The sequence below is a fragment of the Amaranthus tricolor genome, chromosome 7 (genome assembly GCF_026212465.1).
Source record: "Amaranthus tricolor cultivar Red isolate AtriRed21 chromosome 7, ASM2621246v1, whole genome shotgun sequence".
NCBI lineage: Eukaryota > Viridiplantae > Streptophyta > Magnoliopsida > Caryophyllales > Amaranthaceae > Amaranthus > Amaranthus tricolor.
Window position 1 is genome coordinate 9,530,782 of NC_080053.1, and position 13,246 is coordinate 9,544,027.

Genomic DNA, 13,246 nt, shown 5'->3' on the forward strand with positions numbered 1-13,246 from the left:
GGAGGGTGAAAAACGGTATTTGGGAAGGAGAAGGCTCGAAATTGGGGTCTCGGCTGCGAATTTACGAGCTTTGGAATGCTCTGGTTTTTTTTTTTTTTTTTTGGGCGGCATTGCGCATGTAAACAAATTGCTACGGTGAATGAACGGGTGCGATCATACCAGCACTAATGCACCGGATCCCATCAGAACTCCGCAGTTAAGCGTGCTTGGGCGAGAGTAGTACTAGGATGGGTGACCTCCTGGGAAGTCCTCGTGTTGCACCCCTTTTTCCCTCCTTTTTTTTTTTTTATTTTTCTTATCTGTTTCCGCTGCACTTGAGCAAAAGGCATTTCAGTGGTTATCGTAGTATACTCCATGGAAGTAATTTTATTTATAAAAATATAACTCGCAACCGGGTCCCGACCTCGAATTTACGGGCACTCGAAAGATAGGACCCGTCGAGGCGGGTCGATGCGCATACGAACGAATTGTCCGAAAGAGGCGTGCGTCGGTGCGTTCGTGTAAGCGGAAATTGCACCGGGTCCCGTCGGAAGTCCCCGCGGAAGCGCGCCCGGCATGGATGGCCTCTTGATTTCCAAGTGTTGCGCGGTTTTCTTAAATATTTTGTCGCTTTTTTGTTGCGAGTTCACCTGGCTTTTAAAGCCGGCGGACTCTTTTGTGAATCGGACAATACCGGGAGGGTGAAAAACGGTATTTGGGAAGGAGAAGGCTCGAAATTGGGGTCTCGGCTGCGAATTTACGAGCTTTGGAATGCTCTGGTTTTTTTTTTTTTTTTTTGGGCGGCATTGCGCATGTAAACAAATTGCTACGGTGAATGAACGGGTGCGATCATACCAGCACTAATGCACCGGATCCCATCAGAACTCCGCAGTTAAGCGTGCTTGGGCGAGAGTAGTACTAGGATGGGTGACCTCCTGGGAAGTCCTCGTGTTGCACCCCTTTTTCCCTCCTTTTTTTTTTTTATTTTTCTTATCTGTTTCCGCTGCACTTGAGCAAAAGGCATTTCAGTGGTTATCGTAGTATACTCCATGGAAGTAATTTTATTTATAAAAATATAACTCGCAACCGGGTCCCGACCTCGAATTTACGGGCACTCGAAAGATAGGACCCGTCGAGGCGGGTCGATGCGCATACGAACGAATTGTCCGAAAGAGGCGTGCGTCGGTGCGTTCGTGTAAGCGGAAATTGCACCGGGTCCCGTCGGAAGTCCCCGCGGAAGCGCGCCCGGCATGGATGGCCTCTTGATTTCCAAGTGTTGCGCGGTTTTCTTAAATATTTTGTCGCTTTTTTGTTGCGAGTTCACCTGGCTTTTAAAGCCGGCGGACTCTTTTGTGAATCGGACAATACCGGGAGGGTGAAAAACGGTATTTGGGAAGGAGAAGGCTCGAAATTGGGGTCTCGGCTGCGAATTTACGAGCTTTGGAATGCTCTGGTTTTTTTTTTTTTTTTTGGGCGGCATTGCGCATGTAAACAAATTGCTACGGTGAATGAACGGGTGCGATCATACCAGCACTAATGCACCGGATCCCATCAGAACTCCGCAGTTAAGCGTGCTTGGGCGAGAGTAGTACTAGGATGGGTGACCTCCTGGGAAGTCCTCGTGTTGCACCCCTTTTTCCCTCCTTTTTTTTTTTTTATTTTTCTTATCTGTTTCCGCTGCACTTGAGCAAAAGGCATTTCAGTGGTTATCGTAGTATACTCCATGGAAGTAATTTTATTTATAAAAATATAACTCGCAACCGGGTCCCGACCTCGAATTTACGGGCACTCGAAAGATAGGACCCGTCGAGGCGGGTCGATGCGCATACGAACGAATTGTCCGAAAGAGGCGTGCGTCGGTGCGTTCGTGTAAGCGGAAATTGCACCGGGTCCCGTCGGAAGTCCCCGCGGAAGCGCGCCCGGCATGGATGGCCTCTTGATTTCCAAGTGTTGCGCGGTTTTCTTAAATATTTTGTCGCTTTTTTGTTGCGAGTTCACCTGGCTTTTAAAGCCGGCGGACTCTTTTGTGAATCGGACAATACCGGGAGGGTGAAAAACGGTATTTGGGAAGGAGAAGGCTCGAAATTGGGGTCTCGGCTGCGAATTTACGAGCTTTGGAATGCTCTGGTTTTTTTTTTTTTTTTTGGGCGGCATTGCGCATGTAAACAAATTGCTACGGTGAATGAACGGGTGCGATCATACCAGCACTAATGCACCGGATCCCATCAGAACTCCGCAGTTAAGCGTGCTTGGGCGAGAGTAGTACTAGGATGGGTGACCTCCTGGGAAGTCCTCGTGTTGCACCCCTTTTTCCCTCCTTTTTTTTTTTTTATTTTTCTTATCTGTTTCCGCTGCACTTGAGCAAAAGGCATTTCAGTGGTTATCGTAGTATACTCCATGGAAGTAATTTTATTTATAAAAATATAACTCGCAACCGGGTCCCGACCTCGAATTTACGGGCACTCGAAAGATAGGACCCGTCGAGGCGGGTCGATGCGCATACGAACGAATTGTCCGAAAGAGGCGTGCGTCGGTGCGTTCGTGTAAGCGGAAATTGCACCGGGTCCCGTCGGAAGTCCCCGCGGAAGCGCGCCCGGCATGGATGGCCTCTTGATTTCCAAGTGTTGCGCGGTTTTCTTAAATATTTTGTCGCTTTTTTGTTGCGAGTTCACCTGGCTTTTAAAGCCGGCGGACTCTTTTGTGAATCGGACAATACCGGGAGGGTGAAAAACGGTATTTGGGAAGGAGAAGGCTCGAAATTGGGGTCTCGGCTGCGAATTTACGAGCTTTGGAATGCTCTGGTTTTTTTTTTTTTTTTTGGGCGGCATTGCGCATGTAAACAAATTGCTACGGTGAATGAACGGGTGCGATCATACCAGCACTAATGCACCGGATCCCATCAGAACTCCGCAGTTAAGCGTGCTTGGGCGAGAGTAGTACTAGGATGGGTGACCTCCTGGGAAGTCCTCGTGTTGCACCCCTTTTTCCCTCCTTTTTTTTTTTTTATTTTTCTTATCTGTTTCCGCTGCACTTGAGCAAAAGGCATTTCAGTGGTTATCGTAGTATACTCCATGGAAGTAATTTTATTTATAAAAATATAACTCGCAACCGGGTCCCGACCTCGAATTTACGGGCACTCGAAAGATAGGACCCGTCGAGGCGGGTCGATGCGCATACGAACGAATTGTCCGAAAGAGGCGTGCGTCGGTGCGTTCGTGTAAGCGGAAATTGCACCGGGTCCCGTCGGAAGTCCCCGCGGAAGCGCGCCCGGCATGGATGGCCTCTTGATTTCCAAGTGTTGCGCGGTTTTCTTAAATATTTTGTCGCTTTTTTGTTGCGAGTTCACCTGGCTTTTAAAGCCGGCGGACTCTTTTGTGAATCGGACAATACCGGGAGGGTGAAAAACGGTATTTGGGAAGGAGAAGGCTCGAAATTGGGGTCTCGGCTGCGAATTTACGAGCTTTGGAATGCTCTGGTTTTTTTTTTTTTTTTTTGGGCGGCATTGCGCATGTAAACAAATTGCTACGGTGAATGAACGGGTGCGATCATACCAGCACTAATGCACCGGATCCCATCAGAACTCCGCAGTTAAGCGTGCTTGGGCGAGAGTAGTACTAGGATGGGTGACCTCCTGGGAAGTCCTCGTGTTGCACCCCTTTTTCCCTCCTTTTTTTTTTTTTATTTTTCTTATCTGTTTCCGCTGCACTTGAGCAAAAGGCATTTCAGTGGTTATCGTAGTATACTCCATGGAAGTAATTTTATTTATAAAAATATAACTCGCAACCGGGTCCCGACCTCGAATTTACGGGCACTCGAAAGATAGGACCCGTCGAGGCGGGTCGATGCGCATACGAACGAATTGTCCGAAAGAGGCGTGCGTCGGTGCGTTCGTGTAAGCGGAAATTGCACCGGGTCCCGTCGGAAGTCCCCGCGGAAGCGCGCCCGGCATGGATGGCCTCTTGATTTCCAAGTGTTGCGCGGTTTTCTTAAATATTTTGTCGCTTTTTTGTTGCGAGTTCACCTGGCTTTTAAAGCCGGCGGACTCTTTTGTGAATCGGACAATACCGGGAGGGTGAAAAACGGTATTTGGGAAGGAGAAGGCTCGAAATTGGGGTCTCGGCTGCGAATTTACGAGCTTTGGAATGCTCTGGTTTTTTTTTTTTTTTTTGGGCGGCATTGCGCATGTAAACAAATTGCTACGGTGAATGAACGGGTGCGATCATACCAGCACTAATGCACCGGATCCCATCAGAACTCCGCAGTTAAGCGTGCTTGGGCGAGAGTAGTACTAGGATGGGTGACCTCCTGGGAAGTCCTCGTGTTGCACCCCTTTTTCCCTCCTTTTTTTTTTTTATTTTTCTTATCTGTTTCCGCTGCACTTGAGCAAAAGGCATTTCAGTGGTTATCGTAGTATACTCCATGGAAGTAATTTTATTTATAAAAATATAACTCGCAACCGGGTCCCGACCTCGAATTTACGGGCACTCGAAAGATAGGACCCGTCGAGGCGGGTCGATGCGCATACGAACGAATTGTCCGAAAGAGGCGTGCGTCGGTGCGTTCGTGTAAGCGGAAATTGCACCGGGTCCCGTCGGAAGTCCCCGCGGAAGCGCGCCCGGCATGGATGGCCTCTTGATTTCCAAGTGTTGCGCGGTTTTCTTAAATATTTTGTCGCTTTTTTGTTGCGAGTTCACCTGGCTTTTAAAGCCGGCGGACTCTTTTGTGAATCGGACAATACCGGGAGGGTGAAAAACGGTATTTGGGAAGGAGAAGGCTCGAAATTGGGGTCTCGGCTGCGAATTTACGAGCTTTGGAATGCTCTGGTTTTTTTTTTTTTTTTTGGGCGGCATTGCGCATGTAAACAAATTGCTACGGTGAATGAACGGGTGCGATCATACCAGCACTAATGCACCGGATCCCATCAGAACTCCGCAGTTAAGCGTGCTTGGGCGAGAGTAGTACTAGGATGGGTGACCTCCTGGGAAGTCCTCGTGTTGCACCCCTTTTTCCCTCCTTTTTTTTTTTTATTTTTCTTATCTGTTTCCGCTGCACTTGAGCAAAAGGCATTTCAGTGGTTATCGTAGTATACTCCATGGAAGTAATTTTATTTATAAAAATATAACTCGCAACCGGGTCCCGACCTCGAATTTACGGGCACTCGAAAGATAGGACCCGTCGAGGCGGGTCGATGCGCATACGAACGAATTGTCCGAAAGAGGCGTGCGTCGGTGCGTTCGTGTAAGCGGAAATTGCACCGGGTCCCGTCGGAAGTCCCCGCGGAAGCGCGCCCGGCATGGATGGCCTCTTGATTTCCAAGTGTTGCGCGGTTTTCTTAAATATTTTGTCGCTTTTTTGTTGCGAGTTCACCTGGCTTTTAAAGCCGGCGGACTCTTTTGTGAATCGGACAATACCGGGAGGGTGAAAAACGGTATTTGGGAAGGAGAAGGCTCGAAATTGGGGTCTCGGCTGCGAATTTACGAGCTTTGGAATGCTCTGGTTTTTTTTTTTTTTTTTTGGGCGGCATTGCGCATGTAAACAAATTGCTACGGTGAATGAACGGGTGCGATCATACCAGCACTAATGCACCGGATCCCATCAGAACTCCGCAGTTAAGCGTGCTTGGGCGAGAGTAGTACTAGGATGGGTGACCTCCTGGGAAGTCCTCGTGTTGCACCCCTTTTTCCCTCCTTTTTTTTTTTTATTTTTCTTATCTGTTTCCGCTGCACTTGAGCAAAAGGCATTTCAGTGGTTATCGTAGTATACTCCATGGAAGTAATTTTATTTATAAAAATATAACTCGCAACCGGGTCCCGACCTCGAATTTACGGGCACTCGAAAGATAGGACCCGTCGAGGCGGGTCGATGCGCATACGAACGAATTGTCCGAAAGAGGCGTGCGTCGGTGCGTTCGTGTAAGCGGAAATTGCACCGGGTCCCGTCGGAAGTCCCCGCGGAAGCGCGCCCGGCATGGATGGCCTCTTGATTTCCAAGTGTTGCGCGGTTTTCTTAAATATTTTGTCGCTTTTTTGTTGCGAGTTCACCTGGCTTTTAAAGCCGGCGGACTCTTTTGTGAATCGGACAATACCGGGAGGGTGAAAAACGGTATTTGGGAAGGAGAAGGCTCGAAATTGGGGTCTCGGCTGCGAATTTACGAGCTTTGGAATGCTCTGGTTTTTTTTTTTTTTTTTGGGCGGCATTGCGCATGTAAACAAATTGCTACGGTGAATGAACGGGTGCGATCATACCAGCACTAATGCACCGGATCCCATCAGAACTCCGCAGTTAAGCGTGCTTGGGCGAGAGTAGTACTAGGATGGGTGACCTCCTGGGAAGTCCTCGTGTTGCACCCCTTTTTCCCTCCTTTTTTTTTTTTATTTTTCTTATCTGTTTCCGCTGCACTTGAGCAAAAGGCATTTCAGTGGTTATCGTAGTATACTCCATGGAAGTAATTTTATTTATAAAAATATAACTCGCAACCGGGTCCCGACCTCGAATTTACGGGCACTCGAAAGATAGGACCCGTCGAGGCGGGTCGATGCGCATACGAACGAATTGTCCGAAAGAGGCGTGCGTCGGTGCGTTCGTGTAAGCGGAAATTGCACCGGGTCCCGTCGGAAGTCCCCGCGGAAGCGCGCCCGGCATGGATGGCCTCTTGATTTCCAAGTGTTGCGCGGTTTTCTTAAATATTTTGTCGCTTTTTTGTTGCGAGTTCACCTGGCTTTTAAAGCCGGCGGACTCTTTTGTGAATCGGACAATACCGGGAGGGTGAAAAACGGTATTTGGGAAGGAGAAGGCTCGAAATTGGGGTCTCGGCTGCGAATTTACGAGCTTTGGAATGCTCTGGTTTTTTTTTTTTTTTTTGGGCGGCATTGCGCATGTAAACAAATTGCTACGGTGAATGAACGGGTGCGATCATACCAGCACTAATGCACCGGATCCCATCAGAACTCCGCAGTTAAGCGTGCTTGGGCGAGAGTAGTACTAGGATGGGTGACCTCCTGGGAAGTCCTCGTGTTGCACCCCTTTTTCCCTCCTTTTTTTTTTTTATTTTTCTTATCTGTTTCCGCTGCACTTGAGCAAAAGGCATTTCAGTGGTTATCGTAGTATACTCCATGGAAGTAATTTTATTTATAAAAATATAACTCGCAACCGGGTCCCGACCTCGAATTTACGGGCACTCGAAAGATAGGACCCGTCGAGGCGGGTCGATGCGCATACGAACGAATTGTCCGAAAGAGGCGTGCGTCGGTGCGTTCGTGTAAGCGGAAATTGCACCGGGTCCCGTCGGAAGTCCCCGCGGAAGCGCGCCCGGCATGGATGGCCTCTTGATTTCCAAGTGTTGCGCGGATTTCTTAAATATTTTGTCGCTTTTTTGTTGAAAGTTCACCTGGCTTTTAAAGCCGGCGGACTCTTTTGTGAATCGGACAATACCGGGAGGGTGAAAAACGGTATTTGGGAAGGAGAAGGCTCGAAATTGGGGTCTCGGCTGCGAATTTACGAGCTTTGGAATGCTCTGGTTTTTTTTTTTTTTTTGGGCGGCATTGCGCATGTAAACAAATTGCTACGGTGAATGAACGGGTGCGATCATACCAGCACTAATGCACCGGATCCCATCAGAACTCCGCAGTTAAGCGTGCTTGGGCGAGAGTAGTACTAGGATGGGTGACCTCCTGGGAAGTCCTCGTGTTGCACCCCTTTTTCCCTCCTTTTTTTTTTTTTATTTTTCTTATCTGTTTCCGCTGCACTTGAGCAAAAGGCATTTCAGTGGTTATCGTAGTATACTCCATGGAAGTAATTTTATTTATAAAAATATAACTCGCAACCGGGTCCCGACCTCGAATTTACGGGCACTCGAAAGATAGGACCCGTCGAGGCGGGTCGATGCGCATACGAACGAATTGTCCGAAAGAGGCGTGCGTCGGTGCGTTCGTGTAAGCGGAAATTGCACCGGGTCCCGTCGGAAGTCCCCGCGGAAGCGCGCCCGGCATGGATGGCCTCTTGATTTCCAAGTGTTGCGCGGATTTCTTAAATATTTTGTCGCTTTTTTGTTGAAAGTTCACCTGGCTTTTAAAGCCGGCGGACTCTTTTGTGAATCGGACAATACCGGGAGGGTGAAAAACGGTATTTGGGAAGGAGAAGGCTCGAAATTGGGGTCTCGGCTGCGAATTTACGAGCTTTGGAATGCTCTGGTTTTTTTTTTTTTTTTTTGGGCGGCATTGCGCATGTAAACAAATTGCTACGGTGAATGAACGGGTGCGATCATACCAGCACTAATGCACCGGATCCCATCAGAACTCCGCAGTTAAGCGTGCTTGGGCGAGAGTAGTACTAGGATGGGTGACCTCCTGGGAAGTCCTCGTGTTGCACCCCTTTTTCCCTCCTTTTTTTTTTTTTATTTTTCTTATCTGTTTCCGCTGCACTTGAGCAAAAGGCATTTCAGTGGTTATCGTAGTATACTCCATGGAAGTAATTTTATTTATAAAAATATAACTCGCAACCGGGTCCCGACCTCGAATTTACGGGCACTCGAAAGATAGGACCCGTCGAGGCGGGTCGATGCGCATACGAACGAATTGTCCGAAAGAGGCGTGCGTCGGTGCGTTCGTGTAAGCGGAAATTGCACCGGGTCCCGTCGGAAGTCCCCGCGGAAGCGCGCCCGGCATGGATGGCCTCTTGATTTCCAAGTGTTGCGCGGATTTCTTAAATATTTTGTCGCTTTTTTGTTGAAAGTTCACCTGGCTTTTAAAGCCGGCGGACTCTTTTGTGAATCGGACAATACCGGGAGGGTGAAAAACGGTATTTGGGAAGGAGAAGGCTCGAAATTGGGGTCTCGGCTGCGAATTTACGAGCTTTGGAATGCTCTGGTTTTTTTTTTTTTTTTGGGCGGCATTGCGCATGTAAACAAATTGCTACGGTGAATGAACGGGTGCGATCATACCAGCACTAATGCACCGGATCCCATCAGAACTCCGCAGTTAAGCGTGCTTGGGCGAGAGTAGTACTAGGATGGGTGACCTCCTGGGAAGTCCTCGTGTTGCACCCCTTTTTCCCTCCTTTTTTTTTTTTTATTTTTCTTATCTGTTTCCGCTGCACTTGAGCAAAAGGCATTTCAGTGGTTATCGTAGTATACTCCATGAAGTAATTTTATTTATAAAAATATAACTCGCAACCGGGTCCCGACCTCGAATTTACGGGCACTCGAAAGATAGGACCCGTCGAGGCGGGTCGATGCGCATACGAACGAATTGTCCGAAAGAGGCGTGCGTCGGTGCGTTCGTGTAAGCGGAAATTGCACCGGGTCCCGTCGGAAGTCCCCGCGGAAGCGCGCCCGGCATGGATGGCCTCTTGATTTCCAAGTGTTGCGCGGATTTCTTAAATATTTTGTCGCTTTTTTGTTGAAAGTTCACCTGGCTTTTAAAGCCGGCGGACTCTTTTGTGAATCGGACAATACCGGGAGGGTGAAAAACGGTATTTGGGAAGGAGAAGGCTCGAAATTGGACTCTCGGCTGCGAATTTACGAGCTTTGGAATGCTCTGGTTTTTTTTTTTTTTTTGGGCGGCATTGCGCATGTAAACAAATTGCTACGGTGAATGAACGGGTGCGATCATACCAGCACTAATGCACCGGATCCCATCAGAACTCCGCAGTTAAGCGTGCTTGGGCGAGAGTAGTACTAGGATGGGTGACCTCCTGGGAAGTCCTCGTGTTGCACCCCTTTTTCCCTCCTTTTTTTTTTTTTATTTTTCTTATCTGTTTCCGCTGCACTTGAGCAAAAGGCATTTCAGTGGTTATCGTAGTATACTCCATGGAAGTAATTTTATTTATAAAAATATAACTCGCAACCGGGTCCCGACCTCGAATTTACGGGCACTCGAAAGATAGGACCCGTCGAGGCGGGTCGATGCGCATACGAACGAATTGTCCGAAAGAGGCGTGCGTCGGTGCGTTCGTGTAAGCGGAAATTGCACCGGATCCCGTCGGAAGTCCCCGCGGAAGCGCGCCCGGCATGGATGGCCTCTTGATTTCCAAGTGTTGCGCGGTTTTCTTAAATATTTTGTCGCTTTTTTGTTGCGAGTTCACCTGGCTTTTAAAGCCGGCGGACTCTTTTGTGAATCGGACAATACCGGGAGGGTGAAAAACGGTATTTGGGAAGGAGAAGGCTCGAAATTGGGGTCTCGGCTGCGAATTTACGAGCTTTGGAATGCTCTGGTTTTTTTTTTTTTTTTTGGGCGGCATTGCGCATGTAAACAAATTGCTACGGTGAATGAACGGGTGCGATCATACCAGCACTAATGCACCGGATCCCATCAGAACTCCGCAGTTAAGCGTGCTTGGGCGAGAGTAGTACTAGGATGGGTGACCTCCTGGGAAGTCCTCGTGTTGCACCCCTTTTTCCCTCCTTTTTTTTTTTTTATTTTTCTTATCTGTTTCCGCTGCACTTGAGCAAAAGGCATTTCAGTGGTTATCGTAGTATACTCCATGGAAGTAATTTTATTTATAAAAATATAACTCGCAACCGGGTCCCGACCTCGAATTTACGGGCACTCGAAAGATAGGACCCGTCGAGGCGGGTCGATGCGCATACGAACGAATTGTCCGAAAGAGGCGTGCGTCGGTGCGTTCGTGTAAGCGGAAATTGCACCGGGTCCCGTCGGAAGTCCCCGCGGAAGCGCGCCCGGCATGGATGGCCTCTTGATTTCCAAGTGTTGCGCGGTTTTCTTAAATATTTTGTCGCTTTTTTGTTGCGAGTTCACCTGGCTTTTAAAGCCGGCGGACTCTTTTGTGAATCGGACAATACCGGGAGGGTGAAAAACGGTATTTGGGAAGGAGAAGGCTCGAAATTGGGGTCTCGGCTGCGAATTTACGAGCTTTGGAATGCTCTGGTTTTTTTTTTTTTTTTTTGGGCGGCATTGCGCATGTAAACAAATTGCTACGGTGAATGAACGGGTGCGATCATACCAGCACTAATGCACCGGATCCCATCAGAACTCCGCAGTTAAGCGTGCTTGGGCGAGAGTAGTACTAGGATGGGTGACCTCCTGGGAAGTCCTCGTGTTGCACCCCTTTTTCCCTCCTTTTTTTTTTTTATTTTTCTTATCTGTTTCCGCTGCACTTGAGCAAAAGGCATTTCAGTGGTTATCGTAGTATACTCCATGGAAGTAATTTTATTTATAAAAATATAACTCGCAACCGGGTCCCGACCTCGAATTTACGGGCACTCGAAAGATAGGACCCGTCGAGGCGGGTCGATGCGCATACGAACGAATTGTCCGAAAGAGGCGTGCGTCGGTGCGTTCGTGTAAGCGGAAATTGCACCGGGTCCCGTCGGAAGTCCCCGCGGAAGCGCGCCCGGCATGGATGGCCTCTTGATTTCCAAGTGTTGCGCGGATTTCTTAAATATTTTGTCGCTTTTTTGTTGCGAGTTCACCTGGCTTTTAAAGCCGGCGGACTCTTTTGTGAATCGGACAATACCGGGAGGGTGAAAAACGGTATTTGGGAAGGAGAAGGCTCGAAATTGGACTCTCGGCTGCGAATTTACGAGCTTTGGAATGCTCTGGTTTTTTTTTTTTTTTTTGGGCGGCATTGCGCATGTAAACAAATTGCTACGGTGAATGAACGGGTGCGATCATACCAGCACTAATGCACCGGATCCCATCAGAACTCCGCAGTTAAGCGTGCTTGGGCGAGAGTAGTACTAGGATGGGTGACCTCCTGGGAAGTCCTCGTGTTGCACCCCTTTTTCCCTCCTTTTTTTTTTTTTATTTTTCTTATCTGTTTCCGCTGCACTTGAGCAAAAGGCATTTCAGTGGTTATCGTAGTATACTCCATGGAAGTAATTTTATTTATAAAAATATAACTCGCAACCGGGTCCCGACCTCGAATTTACGGGCACTCGAAAGATAGGACCCGTCGAGGCGGGTCGATGCGCATACGAACGAATTGTCCGAAAGAGGCGTGCGTCGGTGCGTTCGTGTAAGCGGAAATTGCACCGGGTCCAGTCGGAAGTCCCCGCGGAAGCGCGCCCGGCATGGATGGCCTCTTGATTTCCATGTGTTGCGCGGTTTTCTTAAATATTTTGTCGCTTTTTTGTTGCGAGTTCACCTGGCTTTTAAAGCCGGCGGACTCTTTTGTGAATCGGACAATACCGGGAGGGTGAAAAACGGTATTTGGGAAGGAGAAGGCTCGAAATTGGGGTCTCGGCTGCGAATTTACGAGCTTTGGAATGCTCTGGTTTTTTTTTTTTTTTTTTGGGCGGCATTGCGCATGTAAACAAATTGCTACGGTGAATGAACGGGTGCGATCATACCAGCACTAATGCACCGGATCCCATCAGAACTCCGCAGTTAAGCGTGCTTGGGCGAGAGTAGTACTAGGATGGGTGACCTCCTGGGAAGTCCTCGTGTTGCACCCCTTTTTCCCTCCTTTTTTTTTTTTATTTTTCTTATCTGTTTCCGCTGCACTTGAGCAAAAGGCATTTCAGTGGTTATCGTAGTATACTCCATGGAAGTAATTTTATTTATAAAAATATAACTCGCAACCGGGTCCCGACCTCGAATTTACGGGCACTCGAAAGATAGGACCCGTCGAGGCGGGTCGATGCGCATACGAACGAATTGTCCGAAAGAGGCGTGCGTCGGTGCGTTCGTGTAAGCGGAAATTGCACCGGGTCCCGTCGGAAGTCCCCGCGGAAGCGCGCCCGGCATGGATGGCCTCTTGATTTCCAAGTGTTGCGCGGTTTTCTTAAATATTTTGTCGCTTTTTTGTTGCGAGTTCACCTGGCTTTTAAAGCCGGCGGACTCTTTTGTGAATCGGACAATACCGGGAGGGTGAAAAACGGTATTTGGGAAGGAGAAGGCTCGAAATTGGGGTCTCGGCTGCGAATTTACGAGCTTTGGAATGCTCTGGTTTTTTTTTTTTTTTTTGGGCGGCATTGCGCATGTAAACAAATTGCTACGGTGAATGAACGGGTGCGATCATACCAGCACTAATGCACCGGATCCCATCAGAACTCCGCAGTTAAGCGTGCTTGGGCGAGAGTAGTACTAGGATGGGTGACCTCCTGGGAAGTCCTCGTGTTGCACCCCTTTTTCCCTCCTTTTTTTTTTTTTATTTTTCTTATCTGTTTCCGCTGCACTTGAGCAAAAGGCATTTCAGTGGTTATCGTAGTATACTCCATGGAAGTAATTTTATTTATAAAAATATAACTCGCAACCGGGTCCCGACCTCGAATTTACGGGCACTCGAAAGATAGGACCCGTCGAGGCGG

At 48.5% G+C, this 13,246-nt stretch overlaps 20 non-coding genes across 20 annotated transcripts; all 20 read left to right on the forward strand.

Moving 5' to 3' along the window:
- Positions 1–145: 145 nt before the first annotated feature.
- On the forward strand, positions 146–264 carry LOC130819298 (5S ribosomal RNA). The gene has a single exon (XR_009044341.1). It is a non-coding gene; the product is annotated as a 5S ribosomal RNA (ribosomal RNA).
- A 556-nt stretch (positions 265–820) lies between these two features.
- On the forward strand, positions 821–939 carry LOC130819299 (5S ribosomal RNA). Its single transcript, XR_009044342.1, has one exon. It is a non-coding gene; the product is annotated as a 5S ribosomal RNA (ribosomal RNA).
- A 554-nt stretch (positions 940–1,493) lies between these two features.
- LOC130819300 (5S ribosomal RNA) lies at positions 1,494–1,612 on the forward strand. The gene has a single exon (XR_009044343.1). It is a non-coding gene; the product is annotated as a 5S ribosomal RNA (ribosomal RNA).
- Positions 1,613–2,167: 555 nt separating this feature from the next.
- LOC130819301 (5S ribosomal RNA) lies at positions 2,168–2,286 on the forward strand. Its single transcript, XR_009044344.1, has one exon. It is a non-coding gene; the product is annotated as a 5S ribosomal RNA (ribosomal RNA).
- Positions 2,287–2,841: 555 nt separating this feature from the next.
- Positions 2,842–2,960, forward strand: LOC130819302 (5S ribosomal RNA). The gene has a single exon (XR_009044345.1). It is a non-coding gene; the product is annotated as a 5S ribosomal RNA (ribosomal RNA).
- A 556-nt stretch (positions 2,961–3,516) lies between these two features.
- LOC130819304 (5S ribosomal RNA) lies at positions 3,517–3,635 on the forward strand. The gene has a single exon (XR_009044347.1). It is a non-coding gene; the product is annotated as a 5S ribosomal RNA (ribosomal RNA).
- A 555-nt stretch (positions 3,636–4,190) lies between these two features.
- LOC130819306 (5S ribosomal RNA) lies at positions 4,191–4,309 on the forward strand. The gene has a single exon (XR_009044348.1). It is a non-coding gene; the product is annotated as a 5S ribosomal RNA (ribosomal RNA).
- Positions 4,310–4,863: 554 nt separating this feature from the next.
- LOC130819307 (5S ribosomal RNA) lies at positions 4,864–4,982 on the forward strand. Its single transcript, XR_009044349.1, has one exon. It is a non-coding gene; the product is annotated as a 5S ribosomal RNA (ribosomal RNA).
- Positions 4,983–5,537: 555 nt separating this feature from the next.
- LOC130819308 (5S ribosomal RNA) lies at positions 5,538–5,656 on the forward strand. The gene has a single exon (XR_009044350.1). It is a non-coding gene; the product is annotated as a 5S ribosomal RNA (ribosomal RNA).
- A 554-nt stretch (positions 5,657–6,210) lies between these two features.
- LOC130819309 (5S ribosomal RNA) lies at positions 6,211–6,329 on the forward strand. The gene has a single exon (XR_009044351.1). It is a non-coding gene; the product is annotated as a 5S ribosomal RNA (ribosomal RNA).
- Positions 6,330–6,883: 554 nt separating this feature from the next.
- LOC130819310 (5S ribosomal RNA) lies at positions 6,884–7,002 on the forward strand. The gene has a single exon (XR_009044352.1). It is a non-coding gene; the product is annotated as a 5S ribosomal RNA (ribosomal RNA).
- Positions 7,003–7,555: 553 nt separating this feature from the next.
- LOC130819311 (5S ribosomal RNA) lies at positions 7,556–7,674 on the forward strand. Its single transcript, XR_009044353.1, has one exon. It is a non-coding gene; the product is annotated as a 5S ribosomal RNA (ribosomal RNA).
- A 556-nt stretch (positions 7,675–8,230) lies between these two features.
- On the forward strand, positions 8,231–8,349 carry LOC130819312 (5S ribosomal RNA). The gene has a single exon (XR_009044354.1). It is a non-coding gene; the product is annotated as a 5S ribosomal RNA (ribosomal RNA).
- A 554-nt stretch (positions 8,350–8,903) lies between these two features.
- On the forward strand, positions 8,904–9,022 carry LOC130819313 (5S ribosomal RNA). The gene has a single exon (XR_009044355.1). It is a non-coding gene; the product is annotated as a 5S ribosomal RNA (ribosomal RNA).
- A 553-nt stretch (positions 9,023–9,575) lies between these two features.
- Positions 9,576–9,694, forward strand: LOC130819314 (5S ribosomal RNA). Its single transcript, XR_009044356.1, has one exon. It is a non-coding gene; the product is annotated as a 5S ribosomal RNA (ribosomal RNA).
- Positions 9,695–10,249: 555 nt separating this feature from the next.
- LOC130819316 (5S ribosomal RNA) lies at positions 10,250–10,368 on the forward strand. The gene has a single exon (XR_009044358.1). It is a non-coding gene; the product is annotated as a 5S ribosomal RNA (ribosomal RNA).
- Positions 10,369–10,924: 556 nt separating this feature from the next.
- LOC130819317 (5S ribosomal RNA) lies at positions 10,925–11,043 on the forward strand. Its single transcript, XR_009044359.1, has one exon. It is a non-coding gene; the product is annotated as a 5S ribosomal RNA (ribosomal RNA).
- Positions 11,044–11,597: 554 nt separating this feature from the next.
- LOC130819318 (5S ribosomal RNA) lies at positions 11,598–11,716 on the forward strand. Its single transcript, XR_009044360.1, has one exon. It is a non-coding gene; the product is annotated as a 5S ribosomal RNA (ribosomal RNA).
- A 556-nt stretch (positions 11,717–12,272) lies between these two features.
- On the forward strand, positions 12,273–12,391 carry LOC130819319 (5S ribosomal RNA). The gene has a single exon (XR_009044361.1). It is a non-coding gene; the product is annotated as a 5S ribosomal RNA (ribosomal RNA).
- Positions 12,392–12,945: 554 nt separating this feature from the next.
- LOC130819320 (5S ribosomal RNA) lies at positions 12,946–13,064 on the forward strand. The gene has a single exon (XR_009044362.1). It is a non-coding gene; the product is annotated as a 5S ribosomal RNA (ribosomal RNA).
- The last annotated feature ends 182 nt before the right edge of the window (positions 13,065–13,246 follow it).